The sequence below is a fragment of the Poecilia latipinna genome, unplaced genomic scaffold (genome assembly GCF_001443285.1).
Source record: "Poecilia latipinna isolate Pla-1442-1.1 unplaced genomic scaffold, P_latipinna-1.0 Scaffold157, whole genome shotgun sequence".
Lineage (NCBI taxonomy): Eukaryota > Metazoa > Chordata > Actinopteri > Cyprinodontiformes > Poeciliidae > Poecilia > Poecilia latipinna.
The window spans coordinates 136,689-161,212 of record NW_015112773.1 but is presented as its reverse complement, the minus strand read 5'-3'; the positions used below and the strand labels follow the sequence as shown (position 1 = coordinate 161,212).

The 24,524-nt window shown below is 41.6% G+C and overlaps 1 protein-coding gene and 1 long non-coding RNA gene across 12 annotated transcripts in view; one reads left to right on the top strand and one right to left on the bottom strand.

Moving 5' to 3' along the window:
• mecom (MDS1 and EVI1 complex locus) overlaps positions 1 to 24,524 on the bottom strand; it is a 180,369-nt gene that overhangs the window by 122,083 nt on the left and 33,762 nt on the right. The gene's annotated exons all lie outside the window — the stretch shown is intronic.
• On the top strand, positions 17,927 to 21,062 carry LOC106945688 (uncharacterized). Its single transcript, XR_001424615.1, has 2 exons — positions 17,927 to 18,387; positions 20,679 to 21,062. It is a non-coding gene; the product is annotated as an uncharacterized LOC106945688 (long non-coding RNA).

Genomic DNA, 24,524 nt, shown 5'->3' with positions numbered 1-24,524 from the left:
CTCCCTGACTAAATTAGCCATCAACAGAGGAAGATACATCATGACACTTTGCATAAACACAGACGCACACTCGCGTGCTTATACATCATGCATTCAAGTGTTCGCACTCGATATCAAATGCATTAATTTTTATTAAGGGTGGAAAACATTTGTTCCCAGGCCTGCTATCTGCATGGGTGGAATGATTTTCACCTCTGCCACAAGGTGTTGGGCAGACTCATACATCACATGATTACCCCGAGCAGCAAGCAGCGCCGCCATCATGAGGGAGTGAATTAAAGATGATAGAAAGAGCTATTAATCACTGTGACAAAGCCCCTAATGGAGGTGTGACCCAGCCACCGCTGACGGGACGCCAGGGGAACGAACCCACGGGACAAATGGATACATATGTTTACAGAGAATAACCTACCTGTGGACATAGTCAACCCCTTCTTTCCCTGTTGTTCCATGAATCTCATCGTTCTTGCTTTGTCTTTCTTAATGATAACGATGCTTTAATAATTTCACTCTATAGTCAAACCTGCTGAAATATTGTATTTTAACTTATGGCAAGGATATTCATAAACAAGAAGACAAGCGCGTACACTTTAGAAACTTTCAAAAATATTTCCGCTCGTGTCGGATGTGCCGCAGTGTATGAACTGCTGATCCTCATTTAAACATGTGTAATGACCAACTGATGTGATCTCTTATTATAATGAAATATGAGAATGAACTCCAAACCTTAAGAGGTGGCCCTCATAATTGTCTTCTTGCATTATTTGCTGTCTTATTTGCTGCAGAGAAATCCTAATTGGCTAGAATTGGTTCTGGCAGGTCAAAGCTTTTTGAAAGGTTTTTAGCTGAGAAACTGGCTACAACAGATAAGTGCATCTATGTTTATCGCTGTGCTCCGAACATTTTGTTCCCAGAAAAGACGTTTTGTCTTTATCCAAAGCACATGTGCATTTTCACTAATAAACAATGATATAACACAGGTGGTGCTCAAGTCCAGACCTGGAGAACTTACCACCCCGCAACTTTTAGATCCATCCCTGCTCCAACATAGCTCAATTAAATGCTTGAATTCGCTCATCAGATTTCAGTGATTCAGATCCTTAGAGGCCTGGAAATGAGCCATTCGTTTAATTCAGGTGTGCTGGAGAAGGGATGCAGCTAAACGTTGCAGAATAGCAACTCTGGACTTGGGTACCCCCACCTAACACAAATGAATAGGTCTTGTGCAGTATAGTAAAGGGGTAAAGTTTGTTAACTTCTTCCCTACAAAGTCTATACTTTGGATGTTGTTCTTTAAGCTGCGATGTATCCAAGTGCATCAAGTGGTTGAATGGTGGATTTTAAACTGTCTCGTGTTGGTCTAATGTTCACTGTTAGTTCGGTTTTAGTTCACAAATGTCTCAAATTTGTTTTCTCGTAATCTATAATGTATTTTTGCTGGAAACCCTGAGAGACCGGGACTAAAATACAGCAAAATAAAAATGATTATCTTTCACTGACTGCTGTTGATTTGGTAAGAGCCGTTAATTACAGTGTGTCAGTGCTCGCCTGCATTCCCCCAGCAGGGCGTATAGGAGCCCCGAGGCCTCAGGAGAGGGAATAAGCTTCCTAATTAACTCTGTCTTTGTGCGTAATGGAGGCCTTAACACCGCTTTTGGGAAGTCTTTTGGTCCATGGGTCCACTGGGGTGACTGTGGAACCAACTGATACAAACCACAAGCACTCAAATCTGCTGGTTGCTCTACACACATGCAGTTTTATGACTATTACTTATCCCATTTTTTTTTTTTTTTTTTTCAGTCAGACCAGGTTGAATTCTAGGAGGACATTTTGAAACAGAACTCAGTTGCTCTTGGAATTACAAATTTTAAGAAGTCCTATAAACAGAAACAGCTTTAAATATAAAATATCTAAAGATGAATTAAAGGAACGATGGATTTGTATTCTGTAATTTTGGTGCTCACAGAGTGCAAAAAATTAGATTTTTTAAAAATTATTATTATTGCCACTGGAAACATAACTTCCTAGTCCATGATAAAAACAGATAATAGTGCCACATGTGGATTTACGTTATTTTAAGCAGCTATCCATAATGTTCATAACCTATGAGCATAAACATAAAAACACACACACATGCATAGTCCATGCTATAGTGGGAGTGCTCTAAACACCATCTTAATTAGTGAGAGCATTGTCTCTGTTTGTCACCCTCCTGCTTGTTGACTACTCTCCCCCCAAATGGAAAACACTCCATTAAGGCCCCTGCACTGAGTTACCAATTAACATCTTGCAACGACTATAAACTTCGAGCCGGTCCCTCTGTGTGCACACACACACACACGCATATGCACACCCACACAGAGCTACTGTAATTAATTAGCATTAGTTGTGATTAATAATGAGCGTCTTTTATTGGTAAATCTGCAGCTCCGACGGCAGCCTGACACAACAAAGGGGCCTGTGTGTCCGCCACAGGATTTATCTGGGGAGCTGCACGCGGATTTTAACATGTTTCTCACAGGCCTGACAAATGGCCTATTAATTATCTAATGTTGTCTGACAACAAGCGCTTGATAAAGATGTATGTTGAGACTGGGTGGGGACAGGGGAACGATACAGCAAAGGCAAAGAGAAGGGTCTGCAGGGGTAATAGAGAGAAGTCAAGGGAATATTTGTTTGGATGACGGAAGAAAAACATGGTTTGTCAAAATCTGGTGAGATTACCAAGTGAAGAAGCATGTGGTTCTAGATCAATTCTTTACTTGATCTACTTGTGTCAAAAGATTAATCACAGCAGTGGAATAATCAATATGAAGGATTAACAAATCACATTTATTCTTAATGAAATGCTAATGAATGAAGTCCTGAGCAAAGAGATGGATGTCCAATGCACACGCAGATTAAGTCCTAACACCACAATCGATATCATCAACAAGGAAGTCCTCACATAAACCAAACCACTTCATACCATTAAGTCTCCGGCAACACGGAGCACATGGGCATCTCTCTTTCCTTACCCCTGCTCCCTGATTCAATCTAGGTCCCGACTCTAATTTGCGGAGTTTATCTTCAGCCGGCATGTTGACAGGTGCTCCTAAGTGGGGTTGCCAGTTGGCAAATGATTTTTATGACTGTTTTAGCCCCGCATTTGGCCTAATGAGATAGGATCCCAGTCGGACGCTAACTCAGGCCTGTCAGATGCAAAGCAAATAGAATAATAACCCGGCCCTCGCATTGTTTCCGAAAGCCATACATCAGCCGCAGAAGGAGAGCACCCGGGATTACATGCTCACGCCCCAGATGTTGGAGATGAAAAGAGAGATTGAGTGAAAATGGAAAGAAGGAGGATGAACGGGAAACAAGGAGCACAGTGTAAGAATGGAGAATTACAGTGCATTGCAAGAGTATTTATACCCTTTGAACTTTATGAGTTTACTGCTATTTTATTTGAGCCACCAAATAGTAGCAAATAATATTAGAGCTGAAGGAAAACAAATCCATAGTTTTCACATTTTAATTACAAAAAGAAATCTGAGAAGTCTGATGTGTATTTGTATTTGGCTCTTTCCATCTACCAAATTAAATCCAGACACAAATGAAGACCAAAGAACTCCATAAGCCTTCCAGTGGATGGACAGACGGACAGATGGATATAAAGAATTGACTAATCTTTGACAAACTCACCCGGCGCTGTACAATCATCTCAAATTAAAAAGAGTTTGACACAACTGCAAACCTACCAGGATAAGACTTTTACTCCTTTCGAGTTCAGTCAGGGCTCAACATTGTTCTTGGATTTCAAGAGACATTTATTGCGAACATCACGTCTTTTCATGTCTGCGACGGACTGGCGACCTGTCCAGAGTGTACCTCGCTCCTTGTCCTTTGACAGCTGGAGATTGGCACCAGCAACCCACCCGACCCCAGTGGGTTAAGGGTGTAAGACAGCGCCCAAAGTCGGTCCTCCAGAGCTGGCATCCTGCATGTTTTAGTGCATAATTGTGAAGTGATCCAAGGTTAATGCACCTGGATCAAATAATGGCTCATTAGAAGGTCTAAGAAGAACATTGGCAAGCTGAAAAGGTTGTAACTACCACCAGGGAGAGAACTAAAACATGCAGGATGCCGGCCCTCGAGGACTGACTTTGGGCACCCCTGGTGTAAGAGGCTGGATGGAAGGATGGGTGTCTTTTCATGTCTTAATTCCCAAAATATGTCATCAGAACTAAGAAAGGATACACAAACCTAAATTAGCTCCTGGAGTATATAGAGGATTTACATGTGCACCTATCCTGACAGTCTGTGAAATTGGATTAAAGACAGAGAAAGCTAGGAGGGCTCAGATAAATATGGAGGTGCTGCAGAGATCTACAGCTTGTGAGAGAATGGCGAGAAGACAGTCATTAATAAAAGAAAGCCCTAAGAAGTTTCATTTATAGTTTGCCATAACTTAAGTAGGGTTAAAGCAAAAATGTGGGAAAAAAAGGTGTTCTTGTCAAATAAGATAAAAATTTAGCTCTCTACTTTAAATGAAACTGACAATGTGTGGTAGTAAACTAACACTGTTTACTACCACACATCCTCAGCACACGATCCTCATAATGAAACATAGTGGGAACATCATGCTGCTGGAGGATGAATGGGTCTCAATGCAGGGCAAAGCTGGAAGAAAACCTGAGGAAGGCAGCAAGACATGACAGGTTCACCTTCCAGCAGGAAAACTGGATTAAAAATATGACCAGAGCTATAACGGATTGGTTCAGATTATGCACTTTCAAATAATGAAAGGCTGGACCTAAACCCAATCGAGGAACTTTGGCAATACTTGAAAACTGATTTGCCACACTTTTCAGAAAAAAGTGTAGGGGAAAAAAAAAAAAAAAAAAAAAACTTTTGCTTTTTTTTTTTTTTGGCCTTTGCATAAACCCCCGATATAAATATGTTTGTTTCATCAGAAAATGTGAAAAAAAAAATTCAAGCTGCATAGCTATTTTCACAAGACAATGTACATGTATAAAATAACCTAGGAATTTGTTTGCCAGAAGTGAAATTCCACTGCCGTTCACATGTCTGGGAACTGGGAGGTAAAAAAATGAAATGTGGAATATTGATGTTTTTAAATATTTGTATCTTGGCTTTTCAGAAAAGTCATCCATCCTGTCAGTAATATCAAACAGTAAAAATATATAAAATATTTGAACAATACTATCTCTAAAATTGTGACACAGAATCATGTTTTGCAATAATGGAAGCCAGTTCGTAAACTGAAACTCAAATATCCAGGTAATGCAAATATGTGTACATTGAGCATTTGCCCCTCCATCTTTTTTTTTTTTTCTTTCATCCTCTCATGTCATGGCTAACTGCCACTGGTTCCTAATATAATTATGGCTCACAGTTGTGTGCACATTTGAGAAATTGATTCCTTTGATGAAATGTGAGAGAGGTAGGACCAGGCGGAGCAGAGAGAGAGAGAGACGTATATCCAGAGCAGTTTGCCGCGAGCTGCTCCAGCCCTGGAGGAAAGCCCCCTGGGTACCGAACCGCCTGCTCAACCCGGCCCGGCCCAGCCTGGGCCAGTCGTTAAAAGAAATGATAGCATATGTGCTTTGTTTCAGTTTGATGTCTTCGTAATGCATTACACAATTAGATTGATTTGACAATTTCCATTACACTTGATCAAATATTTATATAGGCCCGAGGATAGTAGTTCTTATCAAACCAAGCTGCTCTACAGTGCAGCTGGAGCGGCGCGCTGCAACAGAGGGGCCCAATTAGCCAGTCAAAGTCTGTGAATGTGTACGCAAATAAAGTCTGACATCTTGGAGTTTGTGTTTGTGAAGAAAAATACAGCGTCTTGCAAGAGTATTTACTTCAACATTTTCTACTGGGGTTTTATGTGATGGGTCAAAATAAAGTCGTGCTTAATTATGAAGTGAAGTGAAAAGGAGACTTTTATCAAATAAAAAAATCTGAGAAGTGTGGCATACATTTTTATTCAGGCCACTTGACCCTATCTCCCTGAAATATTAAGTGGCAGCATCATTCTGTATACAACCAGACATTTGGTAAGATGTAATTTGAAAATTGGTAGAGATAAATACAGAGCAGTCATACATGACAAAGTTGGCAAATGAATTTACACTGGGAGATTCTATTCTTTCCCAATGAGAGAAAGTTTCTGTATGCAACCAAGAATACACTGATATTGTTTTAGACCAAAGTATATTCCAATTGAAAATCTGTCACAAGAGTTTTTTACAGAAACCCCTAATGTGTCACTGAATCAATAAACAGAGAATTGAGTGTATTAAGCTGTTGTTTTTACAAAACAACTTTTTTCAGTTACTTTCATTTCTTGCTGGACCAACTTTGGTAGCCCTACTTCATATATTGTCAGTCATGTTGCCTAACTTGCCTGTTGGCTCACAGAAACAAAAATCGACCTCATAATAGGCAGCGACATTTCAGTGCATTCAACTAAGCGTTTCAACCACTGGAATCTCTTTTCTGTGTTTCAGCTGTCTGAATATGGTGTACCAGGGAACTCAGAAATTCCAATAAATAAATCAATTTAAGCAATCCATGCACTCATGCTCAGAGCCGAGTCTCCTTCACCCTTGTTTCCTCCCTCCTCTCTTTCTTTTCCCTCACTTTGGATCTCTCCTTTCTTCCTCCCTTTCCTCACCTGTCTCCCATCTCGCTCCCCACTCTTGTACAAACCTCTCAGCATCCACGGCTACCCAACATCCATCACAGCCCAGAAATTTAAGGAGCCAAATTGGCCTCATCTGTCTCAATGCTGAATGCAGATGGAGTTTCTTCTGCTGAGGGAGGTGTAGTTAGTCACCCCTGCAGCCCCTACCCACGCAATGCACCGCCTTACAGCCAAACGAGTGTGCGCCAACGCTACCACGCCGTTATGAGGCTAGCTGTGGGAATAAAGAGGGCATGGCGGTGAAGTGACCACCGCACTGACCACACACGTTCTCCGCCTCATTCGGTTTGCTTTCAATCACATTTCTTTTTTATTTTCCACTGGCCACCTAGCCTTTACTGTGGCTCGATCGCTTTCTGTTGCCCACTCTCTTACTTCTTGCTTCTGCTTGCTCCCACTCCCAGTACACATTGACAAACACGTTGACACAAAACACACAAGCACTGGTGGCCATTACACAACCCCACAGTACAGTCTGAGGCAGCTTGGCTGGCCCTGGCTCGTTAATAAAGGCCCTAAATAGGCAGCATGCATAAAACATGAAGCACCGCATGCTGCTGTAATGAACTGCTGCTCCATAATTGCATCTCAGAGCCGTAAAATGAAGACAAAATATTTGAAGAGGGATTTTGTCACCTCTCTGCAGACGCAACACTAATCACAGGCGTTCTCCGGGGCCCTGGGGGGTCTCCTCCTGACAGAGAGCAGGGGGCTAAATGCCTGGGGCGGTGACATTGGCAACACCCTCCAACTGATGGAACATAATTGAATAATTGCTGATTAGAAAAATAGGGGGGAGAGGTAATAGTATAATGGTGTCCAGTGTGTTATCTGAAATGATCCCACAGGGAAGGACAATATGAGCCCAGAAACAGCTCTCCAAAAACTTTTATCTGATGTGCCTGGGAGGAAATGATTGATCATTTAAAGGACGGTCTCTGAGCCTGGAATATTTATTAAAGGGAAACATAAAGGGCTGGTCCCCCTGTCAGGACAGCAGCTGAGTAAAAATGTCTGAGTTTTTTCTGCCAGACAATGTTCACACTGGACTTACCTGGCCAGTGTTCCTAAGATCTGTCAGGTCTAAACTCTGTATTCTCCAGATTCAGTTTTTCTGAGTCTCGATGGATGGATGGATGGATGGATGGATGGATGGATGGATGGATGGATGGATGGATGGATGGATGGATGGATGGATGGATGGATGGATATGAAATTTTCTTTTTATGCTCTAATTTTTCCATCCTTATCCATGCTTGGAAAACCTTAAAAATTCCATACATATCCAAACTTCACCAAACTGCATCGAAATCCTGCATATATCAACCTAAAGTAACAAAGAGGTTTGTGTAAACACACACACACACACACACACACACACACACACACACACACACACACACACACACACACAACAGAGAGATGAGCACTCAAACACACTGACAAGCTCCAAGACAGGCAGGCCTCTGGATGAGAGATTGGAATCTCGCCCAGGGGTGTCACCCAGACAGTTAGAGAGTTTGTGTAGTGACAGGGTAGCCGTGGTGACATAATGAAGGTGCTGTGCCTGTCACCGGGGTCAGCGGTGATCACCGCGCCCGGCTGTCGAGAAGGTTACGGACGCATGTAATGAATCCCACCAATGACAAATGGCCCTCAACTTAGGGCTGAGGCATCTGACAAACTCAAGCTCATCACTTGGGCTCACTCACGAGGAAGGAACACACACTGGGAACAACACAAGCAGCAGAAATTGAAGGAGGAACCACGAGGAATGTGAAGGATGTGTGTGCAACACCGTTTAAAGGTCTTTGTTCAAGCCATCTTTTGAAACATTTAAAAAAAAAAATACTTATTTTGTCCTGAAGTAATGAGATGTGAAATGTCATCGCTAGGGCAATCCACACTGTTTACCATGCACAAAGGGTCACCTGAATTCAGAAAAAAAAAACCCTCATAAAATAGTTGAAGGCAAGAGCCAGACAGACTCAAATATACACAGACTGTATGTATAAATATACATAAACACATAATTTTAATGTAACATGCTGTCCACCAACTACCAACCTGACACTGTCCATTTTATAATCCTGGATATAAATGGACTTTGTCTGAGGCTTGTTTCTTTTCCCTTCTCAGGGTCTGGTGCCTTGAACACTACTGCAGCGGTGTGCCAGTCCACCTTAACTTTGTTACAAGACTTGTTGCTTACAATAATGTCTGCAGCCGCAGAAACTTTCCAAACCTTAGTGCGACATGTGGAACAGACCCAAGCATGGAAAGGTCCCAGAGAGGATGTTTGTTTAATGATTGTTGGAGGGTTAACAGTCAGTCCGGCACGCTGAGCAACAAAATCCCCCTCAGAGGACAGAAACTGTTTATGTTATTTGTTATGGATGTCAATTTCCCTCCATTTAGGAGGTGAATTAACAGGACAATACAGTGGGATTGCAGCCTTTTATGGTGACTGTTGTCTTCCTGTGTAACACACTATGCAACTCTGAATGGGCATCTGGACGTAAACACTACGTGGCATTGTTAAAACTAACAGGGCAATCAACTTGACTGCAAAATAAATATATTTTAACATCAAATGTTGAGTAATTTTTACTTTTTTTTTTTTTTTGCTTCTTAAATATGCAAATCATATCTGCAACAAGCAAGTAAAATTCTAAGCACAATATGACATTATGCAGTACAATTATGACACTGAATCCAAACCTTCATCTAGTCAGGGGATGTGTAAATGTGCTTCTGAAGAATGTAGCAGGTGGGATATAGATGTAGGGCGACAGCTGCCAAATGACAGGCAAGATTAAGATGGGAATGCAGAAGGGCAATGCGCAACAGAGAGGAACATGACAGTAACAGCAGCTCCGATTAGACTGAGGTCCTGTAGGCGCGCGCTTAGTGGGTTTGGCATGTCATTGGGACAGATGAGAAGGATCACAGAAATCCACTGTTTCTTATTCCTAATTCAAACAAACAGGGAGTGTAAGGAGAGCCACATGCTCCTCTTTAATGACTGACATTTTGTTAGGGAACCATCTGCATTGACCTGGTTTGAATTTAAATACTCAGTGTTTATTTCACAATGAGCTGCCAATATTCACCAATGCAAAATTCCAACGTGCTTGAGTGACTCAAAGGTTGTTGACTTAATGCATTTTTTTGTCGTTTTTTTTTTTTTTTTTTCATTTTAGGGGTTTTCCTTCTTGGTACATATTTAATGCAGCTTGACCAGGGAATTAATGACAGATTGTCTGAAAACGTGTATGTAATACTTTCAGCATGAAGTAAATGGGTGAACATGAATCATTGAATTTGACACATCATAACCTGGAACATTTTACACTAACTCTACCACCATTCAAATGCAGATTTAGACCTCTACAATTTTTAGATGGCAAATTATAGTTTGACAAAATCTCAGGAGATGTATGAAAGTAAACCGTTTTATTTTAGGAACACCCAGACTGAATTCTCAGTGATTAATGCTCTTTTAAACGATCCGTTTCGGAATCCTGGAAACAACTGCACTGCTTATAGCAATTGGTTGTTTTTTTTTTATCTTTCTAAATGCAGTGCACATTATGTTATTGGTGTTGTTAAGGAATTTGTTTCCTTTTTTTTAATTTTGTGGGGGGTTTTTTATAACCACAGTAACAGTTTCCTGTTTTGCCTACAGTGACTACCTGTCTCTTTGTATCATGTGACATGCTCTCCTGTGCTAAGGTATCACAAGCTGACCCTGGACAAGTTACATAGAGTGAAAATATTCAAAGACAATTATATATATATATATATATATATTTTGTCAGAACACAATTAACTGGAATCGCAGCAAAATATGTCACAAACTGAATTATTTAGTCATATAAACATGTTAGTGGTTCAGCAAACTCCTAGAACTGTCAGTGAGACACCACAAGTGTGCAACAGACTTTTACAAAAGTCTGTTGCTGTATGTGTGGAACCAGATATTTACATACTTTGCAAAAGGACCCATAATCTTATTTTTCCTCAGTGACCAACATTAAGACCAAGACCCAACTTTTCCTGTGTAAGGTCAGTTAGGAATAATGAAAACAGAGTGAGAGAAATACTTTCTTTGTTTTTTGTTTTTACTCCTTTCTTCAAATTAAAAAGTTGGCATACTCATTACTATACTGTTTGGAAAAGCTGCCCAACAACATTTGTGTTGAATGGTGGTACACCTGGGATGCATTTTAAGGTTTTACGTCTGGCACACTGCTTCCTTTATATCAAAGGGGGAAATAAGAAAACATCTAAGATGTCAGGAAGTGACTTACGGACCTCCACAAGTCTGCATCATCCTGGGGTATCATTTCTAGAAACCTGACAGTGCCATAATCATCTGTTCAAAATTAATAATGACGTATGTGCAACAATTGGACAGTGCATCTGTAGATGTCAAGAAAATGGACACAGCAGTCTGAAAGGTCAAAAGTGAGGTAGTGGATGCTATTTTATCATATTTTGTATTTTATGTTTTAATGAAGTACTCAACTGGATTGGCATTAGGGACAAAAACTCCTGATTCTAACATCGTTAAGGAAAATAATTTGCTATTGTGGGAAGAAAGTTTTTGTAGGCATCATATTGACATCATATGCAAACCAATTAAAACTCAGAAAAAGCTCAAAGATAAACTTCTTTTAAATTACTTGACACAATGAAAGTCTTAAGCATTCCCAAAAGAAATTAACATGCAGCTGTAATTTAATAACAAACTCTCGTATTTACTCATGCAGCCGAAAATCAATCTCGGTGTACTAATTTTTTTTTTTTTTTTTTTTACAGATTGATCGAGGAAGAGGAAAGAATGCAAACTCTAAAGTAACAATGCCACAACCATGTACACAGATGGAGATCAATTGTAATTAAAAGTGAACAAGTGTTGTGCTTTTGTACAGTCAAAGAGTGCACTGGTCATTAAAATCGTTTTCATCAGTTATCAGTTTTAAACAAAGTCCACGGCTTCTGTCTCCTTTGGGATAGCGCTCGCACTCGCATGGCAAATTTCTTTTGCCATCCAAAGGCATTCAAATTAAGTATCAAACAATTTAATGTTGTGTGTCACTCTCCAAAACAATCTGTATTAGAGGCACTTAATTAAACTTTCAAATTGAAATGTACTAATCAGTTGGCGGCAGAGTGGGCGCTTGCTTTTTCCACATGAAACGCCACGGCTGGGCAGCCTGGTACGCTGCCTGCTCATTAACATGAAGGTGCGATTTGCATTTCCTGATGGACTGTTTCGGTTCTTAATATCCCTCTTTCCACTCCTGCATCAATCACGGAAGAGGTAGGCCACCATGGGCCACGATTAACCCTCCAAATCTGCCACAAAACAAATATTACAAGAGTTCACTAATTTGGAGATCAAAAAGCCACTTGTCCATTATATAATTGAAATGAAGGCGGAGTGTAGCACTTCTGAAGAGCTGTATAATTACCAGCTGTTAATTGCACACTTGTGGTGTCTCACTTTTAATTAAAAAGAGCGACTCCTGGCTGGACGATAAGCAACGGTGGAGAGGCTGCAGCCTAATCAACAAAGCACGAGGAATTTGCTTCTGCTACGGCCAGCAGCGAGGCTGGTAGAAATCTTCAAATAACCCGCAGAGATTAAAACATGTCCAATAGGAACAGGCAGGTTTTATTCGGGGTGGCAGGAGCGAGAAATATTTGAAGTGTTGCCGCTGCAAAGTCGTCAGAGGAGCGCAGCTGGGGGTGCGGGTCTAATCAGTCTGCGGCGAGCTCTTTTATTTTTGTTTGGTTAGAAAGTACATCTGAACAATATCTAAACAGATGCCTCGGCTGAAACCGAGATGTGTTGTACTTGATCTAAAAGTGGGAAAGTTTACAAAATGTCAAGCTGAGAGCTTTAGACACTTATTAGAATCCTAAATGTAGACCTGATTTAGCCAGGAGTAATGTACTTAAATAAATAATAGACAAATCAGGGCTCTTCTTGTGTAAACCGGAGAATTCATAAGTTTTATGAACAAATGCAAGTGAAACTAAATATTTGAAGATGTCATGTCAACCACGTCACTTTATTATAAGAAAAACTTCCCTTCAAAACCACACAGGCATCTCTGGCTCAGCACTGTGTTCCACTGCTATAGAGCGTAGTAGTTGTGTTTCTACCCAGAAAGCAGCAGCCGGTAGTCAGAACAACGTTCAATGACATGTTAGATAAAAATAGGTATTGGTTCCTCCTGCCCTTACACTACAAATACATAAACATGTTGACATGTTTACCACTGCTCTCACAGGGCTTACCTCTCAAATAAAAGAAATACTGCCTTTCATTCCGCACAGTGATTTTTTTAAGCAACAGATGCAATTTTGATGTTACGGCTGCACTTATAACTCATTTAGCCATGAATCAATGTTACGTTTATTTCGCTGACATAAGCCTATAAATTTTGCCTAGGTTCAGATCCAGCAAAATTGCTTGGTCTCAAAGTAAATCAAGTTCATGCTTGGAGTTAAAAAAAAAAAAAAAAAGAAAAACATAGAAAGGTCTAAAGATTTAGGTTTTGATTTGTATTTCTTTGTCATTTTTGATGGACGGATTTTTTGTCGACCTTACTGCTTTTACACCAAATATATGTAAATATATGTCAAATTCAGTATATATGCAAGTCTAATTGAGATCTACTTGTAACCACAACTTTGAAATAAGTTTTTTGGCCCGCTTTGAAAGAGGAAAGAGATGAAGGAAGCTGAAGAGGTAACACGGAACTCTCCTTTCATGCTTTGCTCACTTTCTCTTTTCCTGTTTGAGCGTGTGTTGGGCATCTGTTTTTTTCGAGGAGTTTGAGGGTGTGCCAGCAAAGTTTCTAAGCTGTGTGTGTCTTGCTTTTCACATTGTGTGTTTTCACTTTGTACATTAGCCTCTAAAAGACAGCCTGGTCATCCATCTGAGCGTGCTCTATCTCTCCAGGAAGTGCCGGTGCCCACAGACAATACACAAACAACCTCAGCTCCCTCGGACAGCAGTTCCTCCTATTCCGTGACCTGTTGAACCACAAAACAAAACGCAGCTTCTGCACTTCATAGTCCCAAAAGTGTGCCTATCACTCACACAGTGTTTATATTAGCGAGACAGTCACCTTGGTCAGCAACTGTGGTCTGCTGCCGGGCCTACAAAGGCTTTTGAAGCCTCAGCCGAATGTATAACGGTACATGGCTACATGATTACGATAACCCCAGTCAACCTTTCCTCGACCTCTTTGCTCACTTTCTGATAAAATTGTCTAGCAGGAAGTGTCTTTTACTGCACTTCCTCCTTCTCATGCTCAATCAACACCTGTCACCTCGCTCGTCAGCTCTCCGATTTAGACGCCGCCCACCTCAAGTGGTCTATGCTCATCCGGATGAGATAAACAAACTTCTTGTGACGACACGCATTCCATCCAGTTCAGGATTAAACATCCAATATCCACATCTAAGAAATAATAACAAAATCACCAGGGGCTTCCCAGACCCCCTGAGTGCTGCTACACTTTTAGATAAAGGGCTGCGAGTTTATCTAAGGAAACAGTCGCTGGGGCGAGGATGGTCTGGCCTCACTGACAGATTAGTCCAGCCCAGGCCCACTTCCTGCCCGCTGTGGACACTAATTAGAAGGAAGGACTGACACCACAATAAGAGCTGACAGTTTGGGTGCAGTTGGAACAGGCTTTGCACAATTCGCAGCTGTATTAGCACAGCGGCCACAGCCAGCCATAAATTTCATCACATTAGCCCCGTGCCTATCTGATGTGACAAAGTCGACCTGGACGTTGCTTGGACAGAACAGTAGAGGGGCGGGTCCTGCTTCTGCGGCGCTGATTTATCAGTGGAAGTACGCAAAGTGTTTTATTTGAAATTTGATCAACATCACCCTCTGATCCCCGTTTCTTTTTTTTTTTTTTTTTTTTTTTTTTTTGCTCTCCGGCCCGCCCCGCCCCTTCTCGATCGACTCGCTCTGCTCAAACGAGAGGAGACAAAAGTCATTGTGAAGCCGGGCCAGTTCCCAGTGTTAATGACATCCTGTTTACAAACATGTTGAACAGTGTCACCAAGGTCATGGTCACTAACACCCTCACACCATGTCTGTCCCAGGCTGATATCTTCTCCTTCTATTCAAATGACCTTTGACCTAATGAAGCTTACAATGCAGTTACCCCTGAGGGGGGGGAAAAAAAAAAGTAAGCAGACGAAAAAGATCCTTTCTAGACGGCTGCATGTACTAAATGGAAAAAGAAGCGAGCCTAGAACACAATGTAAGAATAAGTGTGAAAAGTACTTCCACATTCACAAATCTACACTAACACTGCTATTATTCTAATCCCAAAGTCACCAAGTAGAGGAAAAAATGTGTGATTACCCAAAGGGCAAATTTACAATTTAGATACAAACGTGTGCGGGTAATGGGCTGAGCTGTTTTACAACACCAGCATGAACTGAGCTATTGTTGTATTTTGAGAGGTGCTGGCTGTTATTGGATTGTTTTACACTAGCTTAGAGACTTTTATTTCGACAGCTCTCTGTGTGGTGAGACGAGTGTGTGACTGAGTATGAAAGGGAAAAAGAGAGAGGGGGTGGAAAAAGAAGGGGCATACCAACACGCGTCGTGTCTTTGGCTATCTGGACTTTGGTTGCTCTTCTGCAGTCCACCATTGATGTGAGCGCAGCTAAACAGTGGAGATGCACAGAGTAATCGGCGAATGGCTGGAATTGGTCGGTTTTACTCTTTCCTGGCCATGACAAACGGATCAGCTATTCATAAACATAAAAACCTTTTCCTGATCAGTGATACACCATACCAAAATGCTAGCAGGTTGTGTTCATGGCAACACATTCCAGGGGGAACGTTGTAAACTCAACATGTTTTACAAACTATATATACTGTGCATGATATTTACTCAGTCTGTTACTTTGAAGCACTGGGTTAAAACTTCAGGAAGTAAGTGGAAGGTTTATGTTTGCAATACATGGATTATTTACTAATGTATTACTTTTAAAAAAAAAAAAAATCAGGAATATTTTTCCACTGTTACATACTTTGAAATGGCCTTGTACAAAAAATTAAATGCCTTGTGATATAATGTGCCTGAATGCTTTGTGGCTGGCAAAAAAATATGAAAAGTAATCTGTCTTGTACAGACATAAACGGGAACGGCTGTGATACTTTTAAGTTGAGTTTCCTATACAGATACCTTTGCCCCACAACCTGGAGAATTAATATTTATTGGGAAATTTTCAATAATGCAAAGAGGTAGTTTTGTTAACAGAAATATTGTCTGAATTGCAATAAACATGTTTTGTTCTCATAGCTCAGAATCGGCTAACTTTGGTTTTGCCAAGATTGAACAGTAAAATATTGCTGATTGGAAATTGGCCTCAAAAATATTTTTATCTCTGCATCTTTATCAAACATAGCAACAGTTAGCTAGCAGCTAACTGTTGCTATTTGCAACATATTTATCTATTTGTAACAGCTATTTGCGTTACAAATAGATAAATATGTCTAACTTTTGTGTTTTACACCTGTACAAAACAATCAAGAACCTGCAAAACCTATTTCACTTCTTTGACCATGTTTCCCTCTTTTTTTTCCTAGATGTGTAATTCCAGAATCTGATTATGGAAGCAGAAAATAGGGCATTTTCTGGTGCTTTACGTGACTGTGCCAGCCGGTTGAGCAGCGCGTCGGCAATAGGTCGAGTGCCACAATGCGCCTGTCAGTTTGTGGGACATCCCAAAGGAGAAGGGGCAAGAGGCAACCCCCGCCAACCTTGCCCATCCATCATCGTGACACCACGAGCTGCAGTCATGGGAAACCCACCGCTGGCCAGTGACTCTGGACCAGAGCTAGGTGGCAGGGGGGGGAGAGTTGAGTTGGATGGGAGGAGGACTTAGCATCCATTAAAAACACATTGTTTTGTTTATTATAACTAGTTAATGAGGTTGAAGTGAAGCCCCGCTTTGTTTTTCAAACACTTCCAGAGGGGATTTGGAGGCAGAAGGCCCCATTGCTGGGTCTGGGCAGAGCGATTCATAAGGGCCTGGGTGCTTTATAATGGATGGTCCATAGATTTTATGAGAGAGGAGTTGGCCGTGTTGGGAGCGAGATCCTCGGATCTTGTAAAAACTAGAAGTTTTTAGTGCTTTTCTCCATATGCTCCAGTTTAAACCTCTCTGACATTTCCCATCCATTCTGCATTTTTACTGTAAATCCACTTATGCAATGAATAAAACTAGGTTTTTTTTTTTTTAGACTCCACAACCAAAATCAGCTGTTTACACAACTCTTAACAGTTTACAGACAGTAGTGAAATAATTTTATTTGCATTTTGATCAAAAGATGGTGTACTGTTTTTCAAAAAAAAGAGAGAGAAAAAAAAAGAAAGGAAGAAGATGGTTTATCTAAAAGGTAAATGAATGAAAGTAACTGAATCTGAAAAGCATCAGTGGCTTGAGGAGCCAGCGCCTCCCCCTCCACCCGGTCTCTACGCCTGGTGGAGATAGACGTGAGGGCCTACTCCCCGTCCGGTCTCAGCGGGGACCTTTGCCGCCTGCTGACACGTCTACTTTAATTGTTGGTGTTAAATCACTTGCACTTTAGCTCAAGATGCTATCTCCCAGGGTGTTACGGTCTTTTACGGTAGCGAGTGTGCTCGGCTCAAACAAGAAACGCCCCTTAAAGTGACACGTTCATTACGACTCTCACGCATCCAGACGGTGAGGCATGAGTACGCACACACACACACACACACACACACATTGGTTAGTCAGATAAAACAAACACGCCAGCACACAAACACAATGGGCTCCTGTGTTGGACTGATTGTCGGTAGAGCAGACAGAGAGGGAACGGGACTCCACTCCACCCTGACTGCGGGCCACCCGTCAGTCACCGAGCGCACCGCTACCGCCAGCTTACATCGCCAGCTGTTTACTTTAGGAAGGCGGCTCAAAGCCAATTAAAATACACTTAAAACTGTGTCCGACTTGTGTTTGCAAAGATAATATGTGTCCAGAAGTCCAGTCAAGCAGGAGTGGAGCAGTTTGTTTTGCTGTTTCGGAATAGAGCTTAGCTTTTCAGAGCAGTCAAAGTACTTTTCTATGAGACAAGATGATGCAGAAAAACAGATATGTCTCTTATAAAGGACTTTGACGTTGCTTTAAAATATCAACTTGCTCAATCAGGAAATGGCTACATATCTTCTTTTATGCACACAAAGAAGCCTTACTTTCGCAAACTTGAAAAAAATTGGGGTAACTGTTTTGTACGAAAATACACATAGAAGTAAATGAAACTGAGATAGTGACACGCATACAGTCACACACAGATGCTGAGGGAGCAGGGTGCTGATATGAGGGGTGGTGAGTGGCGAGCAGAGACGGGAGCTCCGTGTCTGTTCAGTGTGTTTTAAGAGTGTTTAACTGAGTGAAAAGTCTGTTATGGCTTCCAGATGGAGGCCGGTTTGATCCGGATCATTCTGACAGGGCCTGGACTTTGATGTGCTGCTGCCTATTACTGACATTACTCGGAGACGGGCGTATTTCTCCCTAATCACTTCCAACTTCAACTTCTCTCCGGTCCTGTGTGCATGGTAGCTCCAGATCTACAGCAGGGGTCTTCTGTAAGTATGAGTTAAAAGTGCGTGCCCTTCTGTGAGTGTATTTGTTGCACCATAAATCTAAACCCATATTTCTGCGAGTGCCCAACACAAAATAATAGGCACGACGCAAGATCTTGTGGCATAATATCTCTCAATATTAAAAGAACAATATAGATCTAATACTGAAGTGTGTCTTATGAAGAAATATCCGGTTGCTGTCATCATGTGCTTGTCTGGTAAAGTTGGTATATTAGATTTTGTGCACTGCATTTGATGATCTCTAGAACAAAATATAAAATTATACAGACATCAAAAATTAACAGGAGACTTTTACACTGAAAAGAATTTTTTAAAAAAAGTTATAGAATTTTAGACCTTGTACTTGTAAATGCACACAAAAGAAAAATGTTTCCAATTCTTTTTTTTTTTTATTTTCTTTTTTTGCCATTTGAACCTCATTAGAATTAGACAGGAACAAACATGGCAAAGTATGGACTAGTCAAATGTTGCCTGGTGTATTCATCGCTGATTGAAGGTTCTTTAAAACATGGTTTGGGTTTTGAGCTCAAATTTTATTTCTACCCAATTTTGAGGATCCTTCTAAAGTTTCCATTTACAGTAAGCAAGAAGCAAAAGAGAGGATCAGCAAAGAGACTACAATAGCTTCATTTGTGCCGACGGTTGGGAGGGGATTCCCTTAAAATAACATCCATCTTGTCAGACAGGTTATACAGAGTCCAGACAGACAGAAGGGAATAATTCCTTCACTTCCCTCTACACCCACACTCCCCAGTAAACCCAGTGGAAGTCATTTCTCAGTGACCACAGAAGAGGAGGACCATAGAGAAAAAGAAAAACAAAAAGCAAGCACAACTCTACTCCTCACTAATCACTCTGTGACCCTAAGACCACCCTTCCACTGCCCCTTGCAAGTGCTTCTCCTCATCTCCTGTTTTCTCTCGAGAGGGATGAAGAGCGGCAGAGTGAATCAGGCCAAAGTTTTGCTCTTTATCTCTCAAAGACAGGGGAATGCCAAGAGGCCGGCTCTTTGGAATCCACCGTTTTGTCCGTTTCTAGGGTAGAGCCGGGTCGGGTCCACTTGGAGTGGTGCAGGCAGGTATTCAGAGCAAGTCTGGAGGGTCCTTCATCGGACAATGGCAGAGCCTTAGGACAATGTGAGTCATTGATGAGGGATCTGTGGAGAGATGCAGGTGTCTGAGGTGAAGAGCTGTCTCTCAGGCTTGACCCTCTCTTCACCAGCAGCTCTTCTCTCTTTTTATTCCTGCTCTGTTCTCGCAAAAGACTTTGATTCTTAAAATGTACGCAGAAAACATCCACACACAAAACTTTTTGAACATGAAATTGGCACACTCAAGACAGAGAGTGAGACAGGAAAAGGCCTTTGAACCCTGGGGGACATCAGTTAATGTTCCCAGTAATAGCACGTCGTTGTACGTTGTTGCTGGAAACAGCAAACATCTAAATACATCCTGTCAAACAGCACTGTCCTGTTTGCCTGCAGATAAGATGGAGAAAACAAGCCTGTATGCTCCATAAACAAACACCAGGAATCACAAATCACTGGTCACAGTCATCTGCAACCATAAATTAGCCTCCGAAACTTTTTTTTTTTAGCAACAAAGCTGGAGAGGCAGAGGACAGTGAAATGACCCTCTCTTAAAATCTCATCACATCTGTCACTGTGGTAACTGTGACACAACGCCAAGGCAGCATCTACGCGAGTTGTAGAGGGAAAAAAGCAAAACAAACAAGAGGAAAAGGGCTGACCACTAAAATGCCAGCTGGCGTTTGGACACTAGTTCAGAGCTGGAGGGAATAAATTAAACTTACAAGCTTTTTCTCTTTTCCAAGAGTAATAGATGTTTCTTTTTTCATAGGATTTCTGTAAGAACTTTAAAAGGCATTATCTTAATTTTACACTCTGAAAAGTTTCAAATATGCTCAGATTTTGACTTGAAGTTGATTACAGCACTTTCTTTTTCACATTTACATATTCATTCCTTACAAACAGAACAACAACAACAAAAAAAAACTATTACTCTTCGCCTTCGTATTTTTATATATCTAGAAGCTTACTCAAACTGAATGGACTGCATGGTGGCGCAGCTAATAGCACTGTTGCCTTGCAACAACGGTTCTTCTTCGTGGAGTTTGCATGTGCTTCCCCTGCGCACGTGGACACTCCGAGTTACTCCCAAAATCCCGTAACACAAACTCATCATTCTGAATTGCTCCTAAGTAAGAGTATTCACATGCGTAGTTGTTTGTCCTGTGTGTCTCTGTGTTTCCAGGTGATGGATTGCTGACCAGGGCATATCCTGCCTCGTGCCTAAAGATGACTGCTGGAGACAGGCACCAACCCAACCCTGCAAGAACTAGCACACACACTGTACCACACTCTTGAAACAAACTCTTGGAAGCCATTGAAGTTAGGTTTACTTCTAAAGTGTTTTTAAGTTACGTTCAATAATTTGTGTTTGTCTTAAGTATAAATAACAATTGTCCGAACAAATCCGAAGCTGAACTCGCTGAAATATTTAGAAGCACTGTGGTAGGCACAAGTTCTTTGCTTTCTGAATAAACTTAGAGTGATTTAGAGCAACTTACAGTTTCCTCTGTGGTTGGCCATTAAAAAGTTGATCAAAGAGCAAATAAATCATTGAGTTTTGTTTACCATTTCTTCTGTGTTGGTCTCTAAATTACACTTTAACTGTTGGGACATGTGGTAATACACATTATGCAGGATAACAAATGCATTTTTCAGACATCCATTCTACACTGTTTTCCCATTACACTACACGGGTGTGAGCCTCTGGGAAGATATTACCTTTGTGCTGGAGTTCTTGCAACATGAAATGACAAATTGACAAAAGCATCACACCAAACTCTCAGGAGGCTATGCACACAGAGCTCTAATTCTGCTGGTCGGAGAATGCACCGCCTCCGAATTTTCACTCCCAAATTTGTCTTATTTTCCTAACTTCTTTTCATATCTAGCTCTTCTCTTTGTGGATTAGGGATAATATAAAGGCGCCGCGCCTTCTGCATAGTCAAATCATCTGGAATTGCCACATTAAAACAGAAAAAAAAAAAAGAAAAATCCAGTCAAGGAGCAGCCTGAGCCATCCTCCTGGATTTGGGCAAATTCAACTGATGCAAAACAAGGAATTAATTTGAGGGGAGCGGCAAGCGCACGGAGCTTGGCGCGCTGACAAAGATGAATGGCATCATTCCAAGCGAATGGTAATTTCACTTTTTGTGACAGTGCTTTAGAGCAAAAGCGACTCTGAGCACACAAAGCATTTGCAATCCCATTGAGAGTCCTTGGTACCTGCCTATCAGACACTGCACATTGTTTACCAATCATCTGATATTGATTGGTTTCAGACTAAAGTTTGAAGGTGAATTAGAGGGAGAGAAGGTTAAGTCCTAACCTTGAAAGATTTAGTGTCTATTCAGGCCGCATGTAGGACTCTCCTCGGCTCACTTGGAGAATAGAGAACTTTTAGATTCAATAGGGGGTGTGGGGACACAAAACGTGTCACATTCACCAAGTGAATCCACTGGAAGAAACACAGAAGAACACCCAAAAAGCATAATCTTTCTCCCAGTTGATAGAAATGGTAATTGCATGTGTGGGATAATACTTTGAAGCCGAGGCCTCGGTCGGACAGACCGCCTATTTAGGTTAAAAAAGGGGCAACAAAACAGCTCCTTCTTAACGCCATTGTTCACTTCTCCACTCTTTTAAATGTTTACTGAAAAAGAACCTTCAAATCCACTCTCCATCTCCCTCTCAATGTGGCACCTATCACTCTTGGGTGCATGGGCACATTGTGTTATGGAACTCTGTGATATGTAGCGATCATTCCCATGAATCATTTTCTCTTTAATATTCAGAGCCTTTACGGATCTGATTTACATCCTCTCGAGGTGGACAAAAACATTCTGTGACATAAAGTGCATCATTTGAATATCGGTGCGCCGTTGCAAAAGTGCATCCTCAGAAATTTTGAGGATGAGAGAAGATGAAACTGTTTTCTTTCTCCTCCCTCTCTCCTGAGTCGTTCTGCCCCTGCTGTAGACAGCGCACTGATGCCCTGCAACCAACAAGCAACTGATAGAGAACCACAGGACACAAGGAGTTTCCAGTTTAACATGCTGCACAAGTGATGTTCTAACAAATTGACCTTCGTATTTAGATATTTTTGATAAGGTCAGGAGTCCAGTCATCCTGTCAGGATGTACCGTGTCCCAGCATGAGCTTGGAGTTCTAAATGGACCACTGGCCCACCCATCACAGCTTGGCCACACCACTTAACATCTGTCTCCCAACCCCCCCTCCAGTGATGACTCCTCTACTCGACTGCGGGGCTCTCCAGTCCACTCGACCCCCCGACACGCCACAGAGTAAGCGCAGGAAGGGCTAACCCCACAAGATGCCCAGGTCAGAGGTTAAATTTGAAGAGTGCACGCAAAAGGCCCGTGGTCTGGACGAGGGAAAAGAAAGCAAATGCCATCTTCATAAAAGTGAGTCGTTCTCTTACGACTTGCATGTCTGTTTAAAATGGGGGAAAAGAACATTGTGAGGTCATTTTTACCTTTAGCTGTGTACATACCACAAGTCTGGCAGCCCTTTTTCAAATTGAAGGGTCAGGGGCAACGTTGCAGTTCACAGAAAACAGAAATAGATCAGGGATCAGAGGGGGGCGCTAAGGATGCAGATGTGTCTGTCATGACAAGGAGACAGATGAGCAGGAGCTCAGAGGGCAAAGAGACCAGGACAACAGAGCTTCTGTACATCGTCATGAACGTAAGCTCTAGTTCAAGGGAAGAAATCCACTTGGCGTGTCACACCACCATCAGAAACACTTGCAGACAATGAATAACTAAATCAATAAACTGGAGAGGTAACACAGGAAAGACCAAGCCCAACCAATCTGAGTAAAATTGAGTTCACAGTAACAACCGAACAAAAAGGCATTTTGGAGAAACTTTCTAAAATTGAGGGGAAAAAAAACAACATATTTTTCATTTATTTTTGGTAGGAACATATGAATATGCTGAAATGAACAAACACACATTTGAATCATTTTTTAGAGTGGAATGATCACACAAAAAACTTCAATGTTTTTTCAAAAAGTTATTGTGTATATTTCTGCTCATCAGAGGATCAAATTTAAAAAAAATACAGACTTGAACACAAATATACACCCCTCGTGAAGAGAAACTACTAATTTTTAGCACCAATTGCCAGCATTGGTAGAGTTAACTTAAATTTGTTGTTTTCCTAAAATAGAGCATAGACCACCATTTTAAGTATGGTTTGAGATCAAGACTATTCTAAAAGATTAAATGTAGCCTGCTACAGTCATTCTCTGTTTAGATCATCCAGTTGTGTAAAAATTTGAAATATCTGTTGAATGGAAATTTGGAGGTATTCCTTCTTCATCATCATCACTGGAAGCAAAACTAACCCTGATCGTGATGGTGTCACTGCCACCCGATGACAATCTTCTGTCTTTTTGAGTCTCTAATTTTGAGTATGTCCAATGCTCCCAAAAGAAAACTATCACTATCCACAAGTCATAGTAAGGCATAACCGTTATAAAAGTGTTTGAGACAAAGAAATGTTACTCTGAGCTATGAACACACTGAAGACACTCTGAGCGAGGCTTTAGAGCTTAGCTAACTCTTGCAGCTTGACCGTCAGCCCTCAGCGCTGAATACAAGCAGCACTTAAACTTTACCCTTTTCAAACAGCAAAGCACAAAGAGAGGACCACATCAGCGGCCTGCTGATCATCCCCACAGATGGCTGAGCATGGACAACAGGCAGGTCCCTAGGCACGTCCCCCTCATAATGTCCTCACATCCCCCCCTCACCCCCTCGCCGTCCATCTTGCGCTGGGTAAAGAACTGTATGCGCTGCTCCCACATGAGACTAGATAAGTGACGTTTCTTTCGAGGAAGGGTAGTGAGATGGAGGGATTTGGGCAGGGGTAAGGGGGACTAGCTGGTACTGCAGCTGTCCCACTGGTTGTGTCCACCCCCTGAATCCCCAACCACCCAACACCACCTCCACCACTGCCTCCCGTCTCCTCCTCCCCCCCCCCCCCCCCCCTCCCCCCCCCCCAC